Source organism: Cryptomeria japonica, chromosome 6 (assembly GCF_030272615.1).
Source record: "Cryptomeria japonica chromosome 6, Sugi_1.0, whole genome shotgun sequence".
In the NCBI taxonomy this organism is placed as follows: Eukaryota; Viridiplantae; Streptophyta; class Pinopsida; order Cupressales; family Cupressaceae; genus Cryptomeria; species Cryptomeria japonica.
In genome coordinates, this window is record NC_081410.1 from 371319058 (window position 1) to 371335888 (window position 16831).

Genomic DNA, 16831 nt, shown 5'->3' on the forward strand with positions numbered 1-16831 from the left:
TCAGAGTCCTTTTGAAAGGTATTTCCTGAACTGATTAAATATGTAAAATTTTGAATTTTTCCCAGACTATCTTAAGATTTATTTTTTGAAACTCTGTAACTGTTTTGTGATTTTAGTTTTATGCCATGTTTCTAAAGCAAATTGATCCACAATCGACCTAGTTTTTTCAAATTAACAATTCACCAACATGGAATTACTTCTACTTATGTGCTAAATAATGTTTAAAGCTACCAAATTCAACATAAATATAGCTGATTATTGATATTTTTTATAGCTATGAATTCCATCTACATCTTAAATTGATTCAATTGTGTAACATACATACCTACAATACTTACAAAATAGATTTCATGGCCATTTGATCCTACAGCAAACATGGGACCCTTATAATCCTCAAGATAATGGTATAGTAAAGAAATATGCCTATTTATTAGATTCTATGAGTAAAATCTACTAGTACTTTCTGTTGAATACAATAAGTGTTCTGATAATCAAATCAACATGTCATTATTATGCTCTTTTAAGTACTTGAATTAGTGCAGTTGAATAGAATTACAGTAAGAAATTAAATGAATTGCTCATGAATAGAGGTATCACCACCACAATTGACCTTAGAGAAATCCAATATAGAAAATCCCCAGCACAAGTGAAGTTGTGTCTTGCGAGATTTTACAAGCCCAATGCTCAATCTGAAAATTCCTATGTCCCATGGCATTTATGGGATGGGGATGGCAGTCTGAAGGTCTGACAAGCTAATGGACAGCAGTATAACAGCAGCGATATAACATGACACTGTTAAAATGATGCAGGATGATATATGCAAAGGCTGCATGCAAACCACATTCCAAGACAAAATTCTTTGCCTGCACTTTTTACACAAATACCACACTGTTTCAGACCATAGCTGATGCACCTTTAATCTCTTTTGCAATTGACTCTAATACCGTATCAAAAAAATTTAAAGTTTGAGACTTTTTCAAACAATGAAATCAGATATCCAAGATTCCAAATTATTGTTGTTAGTGTTAACTGTTACATAACTTATATCATTAATTATGAATCTGAATCATGATATTCTTATTGCTGTTATAGTGCTGTCATAGTATATTAATTGCTTCTTCTATAATGCTGCCATGTTATACTGCCATGTTATACTGCTGCTATAACATTGTCATGATATATTTAACCGTACATTTTTAATGTTATAAACAATTATTGTTTTCGAACATTATAACATTGCCTTGCCATCAGGGACATCTGACCATCCCCAAGAGAGTTGAGGGACATTTGGTCATCCCCAAGATGGTCAAGGGACATCTCCAACATCTCCAGCTGACTCAAGGACAGCCAAATACCCCTGCATTGTATTATTTCTGCAACACATTTCAGAAAAGTTTTGAAGATTTGAAGTTTTTGGGGACGGCCCGCACCATCCTACATACTGGAAACACCAATGGGGACACAGACAGGGACTTGAGGGCCAGGGACACATCTCCATGGAATATAGTAAAATTCAAATGCACTATGGATCTTCTCTGGCACTTTGACAATGCTCATAGGACATTATGGCCTTTCTTTTTACACTTTTACAATGCTCTACCAAACTTCTTCTTAGATGCCTTTTCATGAAGTTCAAGGATTATATTTATACTAAGGATAACAAAATGAGTCATTCAAAGAATTATGAATTCCTTCCTCAAGAAAAGATGAAAGAACTGATTCAACTTGTCTTCAGATGCTCGCTCTGTTGAACGTTCTACTATGTCTTTTTATGGAGTGGGGTGTAATGTCCCCTTTTTGGGACATTAGAAGTCAATTAAATAATAAATTTTAAGTTGTCAAATTTTATCAAATTTAATGACAGCTTAATTTAATTATTTAATAAAGTATTAAAATGACTTACTGGAGCTCAGGGAATAATTAATAAAGTCATATTAATTTAATTATTTAAATAAAGGGGAAACAAAGAGACATGCAGAAGGAAAACGAAGGGTCACAGGGATGTGCTATAAAAGAACATTGAGGCTCATTCTGATGATGCTTGGTTTATATTTGGTTATTGTTTCTCTTGGAGAATTCTGGGAAGCTTTGGCTTTCAGATTTGAAAACCCGAGGATGGAAACCTTCAGGATTTCTCGGTGGATTGGACGGAAACCCAATTCATCTTTGGAGGTGGATTCGCGACGAAGTTTTGTAATGTCACCTAGAAAGGTGACAGGAGAAGAGTAGTGGGATGGTCTATTATTTGGATCTCGTAGGCTGGCAGTGGTGGATAGAGACTCATGCAGGGTATTCAGTATCCGGAGTTGGCATTTCAAACATTTTGAGGGCCATTGGGAGCAGTTCCTTGATTTTAGGGAGATTCCCTATTTTTTAGGAGGTTGTGGCAATTCCCATATTGCAGGTTCCACGGGACCATGTCATGGTTTCAGTTTCAGGGAGTTTGGGTGTGTTTCCTAGTTTCTAGGAGCATCCCTAGATTTTAGGGATGGGACTGCCAGTTAGCTCAGCTTTTCTGGCATCGGTCATAGATAGGTGACAAAGTTATATTCATGATTGTTTGGTCGTTTTGGGCTATTATTGGATATCTGGAGATATTTTAATATATTTAAATATTTCCTAGGTTAGCGATTAAATAAATTAAAATAAGGCTATGTATTTAGTCATTTTGGAGTAATAAGGGGTTTCTGGCTTCATTTGGGTTGATATGCCTATGTGTTATAGCTCGTTGGAAAGGTCTTGAACTTTGCTACATGATTCTCACCTTCTTGAGTCTTTTTGGATGCCTGAAGCTATTTATTTGCAATTTAGTGTTATTTTCCTATAGTTGACGCCATAATTAGAAAATAACACTCTTTTCATAATGTGCCAACTTTACTCCCTTTTAGGGTTTGGCTTGGAAAGGAAAGGAGATATAAGGAGATGAAGACCAAATTGATTATTATCTTTTTACACAATCAAACTTATTTTTGCGAATTAGCTCTGAGTGGGCGATTCTTCATCTGGGACGCAAACCCCAAGATCTGGATTGGCTAGGACGTAGCCCTCAGCAGTTATTGGCATTGGATTCTTCAGGCAGAGTGCATTGTTGACAGAGATTGAGTACGCCATTCTTCATTGTGGATTTAGGTTACAGAGTAAGGGTTTCAGCATGACAGATTGTTTCTTCAGCTTGGGCGTGATCCTTGCAGCCTTAGGGCCGCCATTTGCAGCAGGTACATCCCACGTGGAATGTAAGGAATGCATGTATTCAACCTTAGAGGTATTCTTGATTCATGATCACTATTCACCTTTTAGTTTGGCATCATTGTTGGATGTAAGTTCCTTGGATCTGCATTGGAATTATTATTTGGTTTTACAAATCAGAAATCTGTTTGGTACAGCTTGTAGCAATTCTGAATTTGGCTGTATGTTCTTATTTATTTTCAGTCTCCTTCATGTTTATTGTTCATTATTCATTATTTGTTTGAAAACTATCAAAAAACACACACAAAAAAAAACCTTTTGCAACTTCTGTCTATTCTCTAAAACCATCAAAGGAATCATAGGAAAATATAGTTTATTTATTTAAAAACTACAGCAGATCAGCAAGGGGATCCATCAGGGATCTTTCAGTGGTATCAGAGCCTAATCTTGCCAGCCTGTGGGTTAGAATTGCTTTCACTTGGTGTGATTGAATTTGGTTTTCAGTTGGACAGTAAAAAGAATCATCATGAAAGGGTTATGTAAAAATAAACAAGCAGGGAGGGAATTTGATCAAACACCTTCAAAGAGTTCAAGACACTCTAGAGGTACGACTACATCTAAAAGTACAAGGAGGAGGCCCCCTGTTAAAACATTCAATGATACAGTCATAAGCAACTATCATGGGTATTGCTCCCTTCCAAAAAAGCTACATGATATGCTTACCTTCACCCAATTTATGGGTATTCCAGATGAAGCTGAAGATGCTATGAATTCATATCAGTTGCAAATAAAAAGAGAAGAACCGATTGACTCATCCATAAATGAGGTTTGTAAAAATCTCTATGAGGAATTTGATGAACATGCTACAATGGATGAAGTGGTACCTATGAATGTTGAAAACATGTCACAAAGGTATGGCAACCATTCTGATTTTTATAACAGCAGTCCTTCATATGAACACAATGATGATTCACAGATCATGGCACATGAGGAGGAAGTTGTAGGAGGGATTCCTACAGTTGGCACGCAATATATGAGTGTTAAACAAGAAGGATGCAAGGGGATAACAAGCCATAGCGGCCCTGACTTTTATAACAATAGCGAGTCATTCTCTCCTTTTCATGTTGTTGGTGCTTCTAATTATTGGGAAATGAGTCATGCAAATTCTATTATGGTGGGTACACATGAAGCATGCTTTGATCATGATAAGTCACATGGTATATCTCATGCTAGGACTGGGTTTAGACACTTTGGAGCAGCTGATATAACTCAGTCCCAAGTGATGAATGATGCTTGGCTAGAAAGGGCAAGGCAAAACAAGCTATTGGCTCAACAAGCCAAGATCAATCTTCAACGTGTTCGTGTTGTTCACCATTCATCTAATGATGAGAGACATGAGTTGCCTAATTCAGAATTTCCAGTTGAGGTATTTGATCATTCTCCAAGAGATGATAGTGGTTTGATTGATGACTCTTTTAGTGGGCCAGCCACTCGAGAGTTCTTTGTGTGGAGTAGTGTTGGCATGCATACTTCATTTATGAGTTTGTCACCCATTTCACTTGATATGGCAGCGATATCTTTGTTGGTTGGTGACTTCATTTTCTTCGATTCCTTGAGGACTAGTGACTGTCCTAGGTGGAATCATGTGGCATATCCTGACATTTCATTGTCTACAATAGTTTACCAGCAGTCTAGGAGTGTTCGGAGGTATACCTTTGGGATAGAGATGGAGTGGGGTGATTTTCGTTGATTGTCATTGGTTTGATGACAAATTTGATACCATCTATGTTGCTGATCAGAGTTATGACAGCGAGGGTTGGCGGCCACTTGTTTTGGTTATATGGCATATGGGGGTTCATTTTCACATTGTTTTGATATTCTACATGTTTGTATGGTTACTTCAGGGTGAACATTTGACATTCTCCTACTTCATCTCCTACAGCAAATTCTATATTTTGATTTGGGATCCGGATATTGATTTGCTTGGTACATTATTTTACATGGATTCCCATACGTTACTTCATGGTTTGTGGTATTCGGGCATTTTTATCAGAGTAGCACATCGGTTGGGTGAAGCAACATTTATCAGATTGGTATGGGGTTCGGATGTTGGCTTGCTGGGTACTTTGTTCCTCATGGATCACCACATGTTATTGTGTAACATTCATTTAGACTAGAACAGGAGCATTCAGTATTTTATGTATGGCTTGTATGGGATGGTGGTGGTACATGGAGGCATTGCTTGTGGACAAGCAATCTCCGGGAAGGGAGGACTATAATGTCCCCATTCTAGGTGACAGGAGAAGAGTAGTGGGATGGTCTATTATTTGGATCTCGTAGGCTGGCAGTGGTGGATAGAGACTCATGCAGCGAATTTAGTATCCGGAGTTGGCATTTCAGACATTTTGAGGGCCATTGGGAGCAGTTCCTTGATTTTAGGGAGATTCCCTATTTTTTAGGAGGTTGTGGCAGTTCCCATATTGCAGGTTCCACGGGACCATGTCATGGTTTCAGTTTCAGGGAGTTTGGGTGTGTTTCCTAGTTTCTAGGAGCATCCCTAGATTTTAGGGATGGGACTGCCAGTTAGCTCAGCTTTTCCGACATCGGTCACAGATAGGTGACAAAGTTATATTCATGATTGTTTGGTCATTTTGGGCTATTATTGGATATCTGGAGATATTTTAATATATTTAAATATTTCCTAAGTTAGCGATTAAATAAATTAAAACAAGGCTATGTATTTAGTCATTTCGGAGTAATAAGGGGTTTCTGGCTTCATTTGGGTTGATATGCCTATGTGTTATAGCTCGTTGGAAAGGTCTTCAACTTTGCTACATGATTCTCACCTTTCGGAGTCTTTTTGGATGCCTGAAGCTATTTATTTGCAATTTAGTGTTATTTTCCTATAGTTGACGCCATAATTAGAAAATAACACTCTTTTCATAATGCGCCAACTTTACACCCTTTTAGGGTTTGGCTTGGAAAGCAAAGGAGATATAAGGAGATGAAGACCAAATTGATTATTATCTTTTTACACAATCAAACTTATTTTTGCGAATTAGCTCTGAGTGGGCGATTCTTCATTTGGGACACAAACCCCAAGATCTGGACTGGTTAGGACGTAGCCCTCAGCAGTTATTGGCATTGGATTCTTCAGGCAGAGTGCATTGTTGACAGAGATTGAGTACGCCATTCTTCATTGTGGATTCAGGTTACAGAGTAAGGGTTTCAGCATGGCAGATTGATTCTTCAGCTTGGGCGTGATCCTTGCAGCCTTAGGGCTGCCATTTGCAGTAGGTACATCCCACGTGGAATGTAAGGAATGCATGTATTCGGCCTTAGAGGTATTCTTGATTCATGATCACTATTCACCTTTCAGTTTGGCATCATTGTTGGATGTAAGTTCCTTGGATCTGCATTGGAATTATTATTTGGTTTTACAAATCAGAAATCTGTCTGGTACAGCTTGTAGCAATTCTGAATTTGGCTGTATGTTCTTATTTATTTTCAGTCTCCTTCATGTTTACTGTTCATTATTCATTACTTGTTTGAAAACTATCAAAAAACACAAAAAGAAACAAACCTTTGCAACTTCTGTCTATTCTCTAAAACCATCAAAGGAATCACAGGAAAATATAGTTTATTAATTTAAAAACTACAGCAGATCAGCAAGGGGATCCATCAAGGATCTTTCAAGTTCACAGCTGGGCATATTTGTGATGTCATAAATCTGAAGAAACAGAGGTATTTCATATCTGTCTAGAAATTAAGGATTGCAATGATTTATGTTCATTGTTAATTCAGATTTCAGTTGGATGTTACATGATTTACAGTATAACCTGTTGGATTAAAGAAATCAGTTTGCATATAGATTGTTTGCTCAAATTCCTTTGAACATTTCGAAAATTTGAAGCAAATATCTCAAGGGGATATTTCATGAGGTCAACTGCAGAATAACTTGTCAATCTATCATTATTCTACAAGTGAATCTTTCATGCACATTCATGTTAAGCCAAACCCATCACACGTGACTGAATTATTCTCATATTATATTTTTGTATATATAGTTGACTAGAGATGGAATAATTCCCTTTGTGCACCTTGAGTGACCTAGAGCTGAGGAACAGCTCACTCAAAATCCAAGAAGTCAAAAGCAAACACCTAGAGATGGATAGGAAAGTGCATGATACGTGCAGTTGCTAGAGAGAGTGAGGGTAGTTCTCAATGTATAGGTGTGCACTGGACACATGGACTGAACTAGACAATTAAAACTAAAAAGGAGACACAATTTGATGTGATAAAGTAAATGTGTTGCAAACTAATGTAGGAATCAGAACTGCTCTAGTGTAACTTGAACAATAATGCCAAGGCTCTAACCTCACATACACACAATACCGAGGCTATGTGAAGAAAAAAGGCAACCCTTTGCACTCCAAGAGGTTGTTGTGTCACAGGGTAGGCTTCTTGATTAGCATTTACTAAGTTTTTCAAATTATCCCACCATAGCCTCCAATATGAAACCAAGTCAGGCAACGCTTGGTTGTCTCTATGAGGGGATGAGTCAGCAAATGGGCAGCTGAATCTTCATATTGCAAAAAGTGCACACTAACCATGAATGAATACAAAAGACACAAATCTAGTGAACAAGAATATTTCAAATAAGATCAGTAAAGTTAAATATGTATACTGTTGCATTGAGAGGTGGTAGGGATGGAAGTTTGCTAAAAGAGGGTGAAGGTATATCAATCATATTCCAAAATAATGCTAGAAATACTGAAAAGAGATATTAACAAACAAAATAAAATTCATTACTAATCCAATCAAGTTGTGATGATATAAAAGTTAGAAACAGTAATAAAGAAGAGCTAAGATTCCGACTAAATGATACTTGTGTGTTCCTACTGAGGATTTTACTTGATTTATTGGACTTCTAAGTGTGCTCTATAATTCCAAACCAAACCAGTAAAGTGAAAAAACAAAAAAAGAGAAGAGAAGGTGAAAATATGAAGAGAAGGAGAGAAAGACAATGTAACAAAGATGAAAAAGTAATCAATCCAATAAAGAATGCCATGCATGAAGAACATGCTTTGAGGCAAAAGAAAAAGTAAAATGATGTTGAAGCAACACATAAGAGAAGTGCAATGACCAAAGAGGAAGAATGATGAACAGGTAGGGAATATAAATAACCACAAAAACAATTGTCCCCAAATTGTAAGTGGTTACAAATCAAGTATAACCAAGCTAGAGAACAGTACATAAACCAGCCTTTGAAGTGGAAAAGCTGGTCAAACCACCAAATGATTGTGAATGATGTAATGTCCCCATTAGCCTATTTTATTCCTATAAGCTAAGTTGGTTATTTCAAGGGAATAACTAACTAATTAGATTTTAAATAGTCCTAAGCTTCTCACATTATTTAAAGTTGAACCTAGGTTATTTTAATAAAGTGACTTTATTTTATGTCAATGGAAAATTATAAAGTGGGTCAATTTATGAACGGAAAAATGAAATAAAAGAAAAAAAATTATTTAATTCTCTCAAAGATGGATATAAAAGGGGTTGAGAGCCAAAAGCAATTTATTCTTGGCTTGTTGTTTTCTTGGAGAGCTTTGAGAGCTTCTGCTTTCAGTTCAACAATTCCTAGGATGAAAACCCTTGGGCTTCTTGCTTGATTGGATGAAAACCCATTTCAGCAAACCTTGCTGGATTTACACAGGATTCACAGGTACATCTATTGGATTCAATTGGTTTCAGTGGTGAGAAATCTACCCTAGCTAAATTGCAGGTGGAATCATATGGTTTTCACACAAGTGCTAAAAATTATATAGATTGAAGATTGTATAATTTTCTATAGGTTTGCAGGCAAGCAGAAAATTATTGTTTTGTCCGATTTCAGTTAAGAGTTATCATTTATGGTGTTTCAAGGCATATTTCAAGTGCATGACAAGAGATAGATTTGATATGCCATGACATGTAAACTTCAGTTAGATGTGAGCCATTGGTTGATGCAAATAATAGATATTGTTGGGCATTGAATATATTCTACCAGGCGTGAAAGTTAGAAGCAGATTTGAGGCGTTGGAATACTACCTTGCTGGTTGACTCCCTTTCCAACATTGTTCCAGTCAAATGCTATGCAATTGAGGGGCTGAAGATTTGGGCGATTAATAACATCTATTTCTGGCCACTTCACTCTCCATACATTAAGCGCAGCTATTAAAGAAAGTGACCTCTATTGATAAGCATTTTAAACCACTTGTAGATGGGGATTTTGGATATTGTTGGCATGTGAGGTTTATCTGCTGGTCTCCATCCATCATAACAACAATTATTGGAAATTTTGAAGGGACGTGAGTATTGCTGGGTTTCATATTGATCGCCTTTCACCCTCATGAGACAGGCATGTGGACAATTGATAAATTTTTATATTTGCTGTTAAGGTCAGAAAGCTATTATTTCTTTATCTCACTCACTGTAAACAGTCAACTGTAAGTTTTCATTGTTACAATAGTCAGACATTTATATGCATTGAACACCCATTACTTGATGTAAGGTATCAAACTTTATGAATGGTAGAAATGATTAAACATTGCAAATACTTTCCAAACCATTTAAACCAGATATCATTACAGTCAGAAAACTCCTCACCAGAGATTGAATTCAAACTGTTTGACAAAATGCCTGTCCATTAAGCATTAGGAAAAGTGCAAAATTTTGGCATAAAATTTTTGTTTGTGTGATTACAAATGAACACCACCATCATAGACAAACTACAAGACAATAGGAAGTTTGGCAGAGCTGATATTGCAGTTTGAACGAAAGCCCAGAACTCATCTAGATGCTTAGGTCAGACTGCAAAGCATTGGAATTGCAAGGAACTCATCTAGACAAACTACAAGACAATTCATGACACAATGACCAACTAAAATGCAAATTCCAATGCTTTTCAATACTCTTGAATATCAATACACATAACTCTAGAGGACACATGCTGCATACTAGGGCTCAATCACAAGGGTCCAAGTTTAGACTAGATGAACTATGAACTACGAGCACATACTTTGTGAATCAATATGATACAGTGGAATTGCAAGACATTGTAGGAGTGGTGTTGCAAACCTTGTGAACATTTGGAATGCAATAATTCCAAATCTGCAAATGGAATTGGTTTTGCCATTTGAGTGCTTGTGTATTGGGAGATAAGGGAGCATATACAGTTATGCTGCCTTGGGGTCTATCATAAACAACATAGAAACACAAGATATATATTCTTTAAATGAAGAGAGAACGTGTTTGGGTACCTTTTGTAAAGACATAAATTATACATCTCATAGAAGGATGATGTCCATGAGTTGTTCCTCTTTACTGTTGGGATGGAGCTACAAGATGATTGTGCATTGAGGCCCTAACTCAGGAAAGATGCACCACCTTCTTTATCCTGTAATGTTCCCTTCCTAACCACTTCAACATGGTGACCATTAGCCTATTCAACAAATTCCCATAGAACAATGAGTTTAGGATTAGGGAACTCATGGTGATAGTTTGATCCAGTTTATTTAGCATTAACAGGAGTTGTATTAAGCTCAGTCAATTGAGATTCCCGTTAAACCCTTTTTAGGAGTGAATTTGGACATTTTTTCTAGACTATTTTGAGCAAGTGTCAAGTTAGACACTGACATGGCCAATTGGCAGTATTTCTATTTTGGGATGTCGGTTAAAAGAGGTGATGATGATATTCTGGTTTGTAATATGGTCCAAAGTATTTAATTTAAATAACATTAAGTTATAAATTTAAATTAAATCTTTAACTTTAATATTATTTAATTTATTAATATTTGACTATATGGGTGCCCAAGATAAAATTAAAAGTGCTTTTGGCAAATATTAAATAAAGTGACTTTATGGGCTTGGGCACCAACATTGGGGAGACATGAGGTGTTTAAAATTAAATTAAAAGTGAAATGCAAACAGGGATGTGGGGTTTCTAGAAGGCAATTTATTTGGCTTTGAGCTCATTTTTCCACATGCTTGGATTGATATTTTAAAAACAGATTTGGTTGGTTTAACTTGTTCATCCTATGGCTTTGTGAGGACGAAAACCCTTGCATGGAATGTCCTCTACATTAGTGAAAGATCTAATCTGGAGGATTCATTAGTGATTTCATTCAGGAATCACATTTCGATTTCACAGTTGATTGAAATCTTCAATTTTGAGCACAAATTTCCAAGGCAGATCTAAGATGTATCAAAGAAGAAGATTGAAGAAGTTATTTGCAAACTTTGGAGCAGATTTATCCTTCCATTTTCTGGTCATACAGTTTGGTGTGAGGGTGTGGGAATTTGTGAGGGAGGTGTTGACGAGTTTTTTATGACAGTGTCAAACACAGAATAAAGTTGCCTAACGGTCACTTCACTCTCTCTTGATCAAAGTGCGATTGCATGCTAAGATTGTAGGAAGTTCAAACAATCGACTCCAAGGTTCCTTTATGCTATGGATGTGACTCAGTTGGCTGAAGTGATTGATGGTAATCCAAAGGGCCTTACATTTGCATCGTTCTTTCACTTCTTTGCTGTGGCTAGAACTCCATCATCGGATATGGCAATTTTGCGATGCTTCTGCTTCGAACAAACTAAAATGAACTGAAAATAAAAGGCAAAGAGTTTAGAAGGATCTAAATCTACTCCTAAGGGCAATGATATCAATGAATAGTGCTCTGGTGGACAAATTCCAAATAAACCAAGCTTTGCTTCGCCAAGTTTAACTAGAACTCTACAAGAACTAGTGCAATCTTTTGAGGATGTTTAAGTATTTTCACATTAAGAAAGTGCACTTGAATACCCAACACGACACAATCCAAGCGACTATCATAATTGAACTTGGCACAAATTTGGGGTTCAGGCTAACTTTACACTGCAACTTACAATCAACAAGATGCAAAAAGTATGAACCATAGAAATTCATCTAACACCATTACATTCTCCATTGAAATCAAAACACTATACTACTTCTGCTCTAAGTGAGGAAGGTGAAACCATGCAAGCTTTGAAAAAATAACTTAAGTGGACACCATCAAAGAACAATGTTTCACTGTTATCATCTCAAAGCTTATCGCAACAATTTCATACAAGTCTCCCTCTACTTTACAAATGAGGGGGTCACCCCTTTACACAGGCCTCAGGCTATGATTACATGCAAAACCCTAATTAGGGTTTTCTTTAAAAGATTCCCCACACATGATGCAACAAGATGGGAATCAACAATTAATAACCCATCATGCCCTTATACAATTAATTCAAACAATCCCAAAATGGCATCCATTTGTGCATTAAATGCACTCCATTACATCAAACTTGCCCAAAATTCCATGAATATTCTTCATGCAAACATAAATGCGCATCATTCTCCATGGGACGACTACATGGGACAGGAATCTGTCATAATGCTTTAAATGTGACGACTGCATGCAAAAGGACATTCCATAAATTCAACATGCATTGACCGGGTCGCCATTTGGTCAAATATTCCAGTAATAAGTGCACCACCACGAAGCCATAAATGTACCAACATCTCTTGGACGTGACGACCGCATACAAAATGAATCTGCCATTAATTTAATATGCCCTGACTTGGCTACCACTTGGCAAGAAACCCCTAGAGAGAGAAAACATTAGGAGGGAGAATCTCTGACTTTGGAAGCAATTTCTTGAAGTTTTTTCAACTTTCCTTGCTTTGGAGGAGATTTTCAACAATTTTCCACCATCTCCTATTTTCAGGGATTTTCCAAAAAATTAGGGTTTTGGTCAAGGAGAGAAAATTCTCCTACGAATCCAAATCTGCAAAAAATTTGAAATTTGGACGAGATTTGGTGCCTAAAAAATGAATTTTTCTAAAAATTTCTCGAGGAAATTTCTTTGCTTTTCATTCCATTCCTGACTTGGGCATGGATTTCACTGGATGATGGAACTTCATTATTTCCATGCCTTAACCATTTTAGAGCCCCCCCCCTCAGCATTTGGGCGCTATTTTCATCATGTCTAGGAAGAATGAATTTTGAACTTTCTCCATGCACCATCCAATTTGGCACCCTATTCAAGACTGGGGTGGAATTTTGCATTAGAGAAGGAATTTAAAGTTTTTGAAGATTTCCTTGAGTACCCCTATTTGGTGCCTTCCTACTCCATTAGGTGCTATTCTCCATTGGTCATGGAATTTGGAGTTATGAAATTTTCCATGACCACTCAACTTCTGTGCCCTACCTAATCTCTAGGCACCACTTTGACTTTGGCTTGGAATTTGATGCATTTGGCGTTTTCCATGATCATCTAATTTTGGCTCCCCTTCCTAGACTAGGGCGCCATTTTGCCTCTGTGAAAGAATTTTGCAACTTTGAGGTTTTCTCTGATCATCTCGATTCAACGCCCATACCTAGAGGAATTTCTTCTTTTACCAACTTTCCCTGCCAATCTCATGTCTTGGGCATTGAATCCACATCATGGAGGAATTTGTCTTGGTTAGCGATTTCCATGCTCCCTCCTGTTTGGCACTCCTTCCTTGACTTGGGCGCCAAATGCCTATAGTGGAGGAATTTTCATTTTTGCCAACTTTCCTTGGCATCCCCAAGTTGGTGCCTTGCTTAGACCCTGGGTGCTAATTGCTCACAATGAAGGAATTTTGAATTTTGGCATTTTTCCTTGACTCCCCCCTCTTGGACGCTCTACACTACTCTTGGGCGCCAAAAACACATCAAGGAGGAATTTTGGTGGATGGAGGAAATTCCTCCATCACCCCCATTTAGCGCCCTAGTGTTCACTTGGGCACTAATTCACTATTATGATGGAATTCTCAGTGTTGCCCATTTTCCATGACACTGCTTTTGGCGCTTGATTCCTAACTAGGGCGCCACTTTGACTCAGTCAAGAAACTTTACTTCTCTCCAGACTTAGTCAATTTTGAACATTTCAGGATCAAGATGCCGTATTTGGAATTAAGGTGATTTCCATGTGCCAGACTTAGAAGATTTTCATGATGCTTTCCACTTCTGGAATAGATGCCTATACTTAGCCATTTTTGATCCAGTATGTCTGCTTCTGGCTTTTCTGGATTTAGAAATAGTCGTGAATGTTCAATCTTCATTGCTTGCTTGAATGGTCCTGTCAAAAACAATCTTTCCAAAAATAGAAACTTTTCAAAATGTCATTGTTAGATCCCAAAATAGGACGTCATATGACTTACTATAAATAAAAACTTACTAAAAATAGAAATTACTAAAAATAGGAAGTTTGATTTTTGGCAAAATGAAGACATTCTGGGACTCAGTAAAATCCCTAAAAAATAGGAACTTTCTAAAAACTTAGAATTCACTCAAATTTCACGTGCCGGATCCTTAGAGGGTCCTAACTCCAATGCAACATTCAGTTTTCAAAAACCCTAAAGTAAAACCCCTAAAGTCTAGGATTGAAGGCAAAAACCCTAAAATTGACAAAACAAGCCCTAGACTCAGCCAAATTAGCTCAAACGAAAAACAAACTTGATCAAATTGTACCCCACTCACTTACAAGCTTAGAGAGATTGGTGAGACTGCCGCGAAAAGACCCAAAAAATGAAATCCAAAAGACCGAGAGGGCCTAAAAAGTAGGGGGTCCCCATTTGCAATGGGGCGATGTGTGAAAACGTGACAACATCTAGCCCCCACCCGAATAAATGTTCCCGAACATTTCAAAGATAAAAATCCAATCCACTGGGGAAGTGTTGAAAAACACTTAGGGCTAGAACCCAGATTAAAGCACATTCATCTGAGATTGCTTAAGTGTGTGCATATGCATTAATTCCATCTCTGAAGACCACCCAAAACTCCTAAGATCAGTTATGGCGAGCTAAAGGTATCTATACTTCAAACGCATCTAGGACATTGCCTCGCTACCAGTCAAGTGTCCATAGCTCCGACGAGGTTGTCTCTGAATTTCTACGAATATTGCTCCATTGCTAGCCGAGCGTCCATAGCCCTGGTGGAGTTATCCGCATGTTCCCAAAGCCAATAATTTAATACTTCTTTTCATTTTTTTCTTTTCTTTCTTCTGATATTGCATTTTATTTGCATCAATTCCTTTGGCTTGTAAGCAGCAAAGCCTACTATGGGTTTGGAAATTTCAGTGGCGCTGAAGCAAGATGTAAGGTTTTCACTAGCCATAACGTTTCCTAAGAACTCAAAATGACTTAGAGAAATTGTTTAGACATGAAAAGTGTTAGCCGCATTATTGTATACGGGAATACGAATAGTTAATTAAGTCGTAATTGAGTTTGTTGTTAGTTGGCACCCGAGGGGTGGCAGTTGCGATGCGGCGGTTGGCGCTCGCACCCCCTCGGTATCTTTATATACTCCTCATTGTAACTTGTAAAGGACACACGAATTAGGAATGGAATAACATATCTGATACTTGTCTGATATCCATGGCATTGTTCTGCATTACGTACTTCATGCTTTAAGTATTCACTCAAGAGGGCAAACATTTGGTGCCGCTGCCTAGATGTACTCGGGAACGGAAGACACGGATGGCGCACAGACACAATGGGCCTACCAGTTGGTGAAATAAACCCAGAGGCGGACGACGCGCAAACGGAACTTTATACAGGCGAAGACACGGCAACGAGAGAATTTTCAATTCTACTCTAGGTAGCCATCCAGACCTACGTCCGACGAGAGGCGGCGGAGGCGGAAATCCCACCAAGTGCCGTGTGGACAGCTCTGGAGGTTAGCCCAGCAGTGAACCGGTTGATGAACCACCTCCCTCGATTGCTTGCACAAGCATCGCTAGCACAACAGGCGCACTTGGAGGAGATTGCCCAGGAAGAGCGACGCCAACAGATCCTTCGCAACTACGAAGAAAACAGCCGACGGGAAACGGACCAGATGGCGCCAGGCCAGGAGGGAATTGAACATTGAACTTTTTATTTTCAAATAAAAGTGTCATTGGCACGAGTTGTACTTGAGCAGATGAATTAATAAAGACATGTTTTGATTTACGAATTGAGAGTTATGGAAAGGTGCGACAATTAATGCCAAACCTACTGAATAAAGATAGAAATAAAAAACCAGAAACGAACGAGTGGGAGGCCGCGCAGAGGGCCTTGATTTTGGAGCAGCAAGTAGAACGTAGATGGAGGCTGAGGCAACTTGCCGAAGGACGACCTGCCGAAGGGGGGCCCGAGGGGAACCAAGGAGGTGTCACGGAAGGTGCAGAGGCCAACGGAAATTTCTACGCGTCGCCAGATCATCGTAGGACGCGGAGCCACGAAGAATTTCTAGAAGAAACAAGGTTACGGCGAAATCTAATCGAGGAGACTCGAGATCAGTTTAGGAACTTATCCCTTACGCCACGGAGTGAAGATCACCAACGGGAAGCAGGAGTAGGCGCGTGTCAAACCGAAGGGGAGGGCAACAGTATGGGTGTAGGTGCCACACACGACAGGCAAAACACCGTACCTCCAGGACACACCACCAACACCATTGGAGGAAGTAGCGCAGGGCCACAAACACAGACACAACCGCCCCCAGGAAGACGACTAGGGATGGCGAGTAAACAAAAATTGCCAAAGTTCACAGGGGACGGCAAGGAAGACCCCTTACGGCACTGCCGTACATGTGAA

The 16831-nt window shown here is 38.4% G+C and overlaps 1 protein-coding gene across 3 annotated transcripts in view; it reads right to left on the bottom strand.

Annotated features, from left to right (window-relative positions):
* LOC131072196 (uncharacterized) overlaps positions 1 to 16831 on the bottom strand; it is a 197698-nt gene that overhangs the window by 24780 nt on the left and 156087 nt on the right. The window lies entirely within an intron of this gene.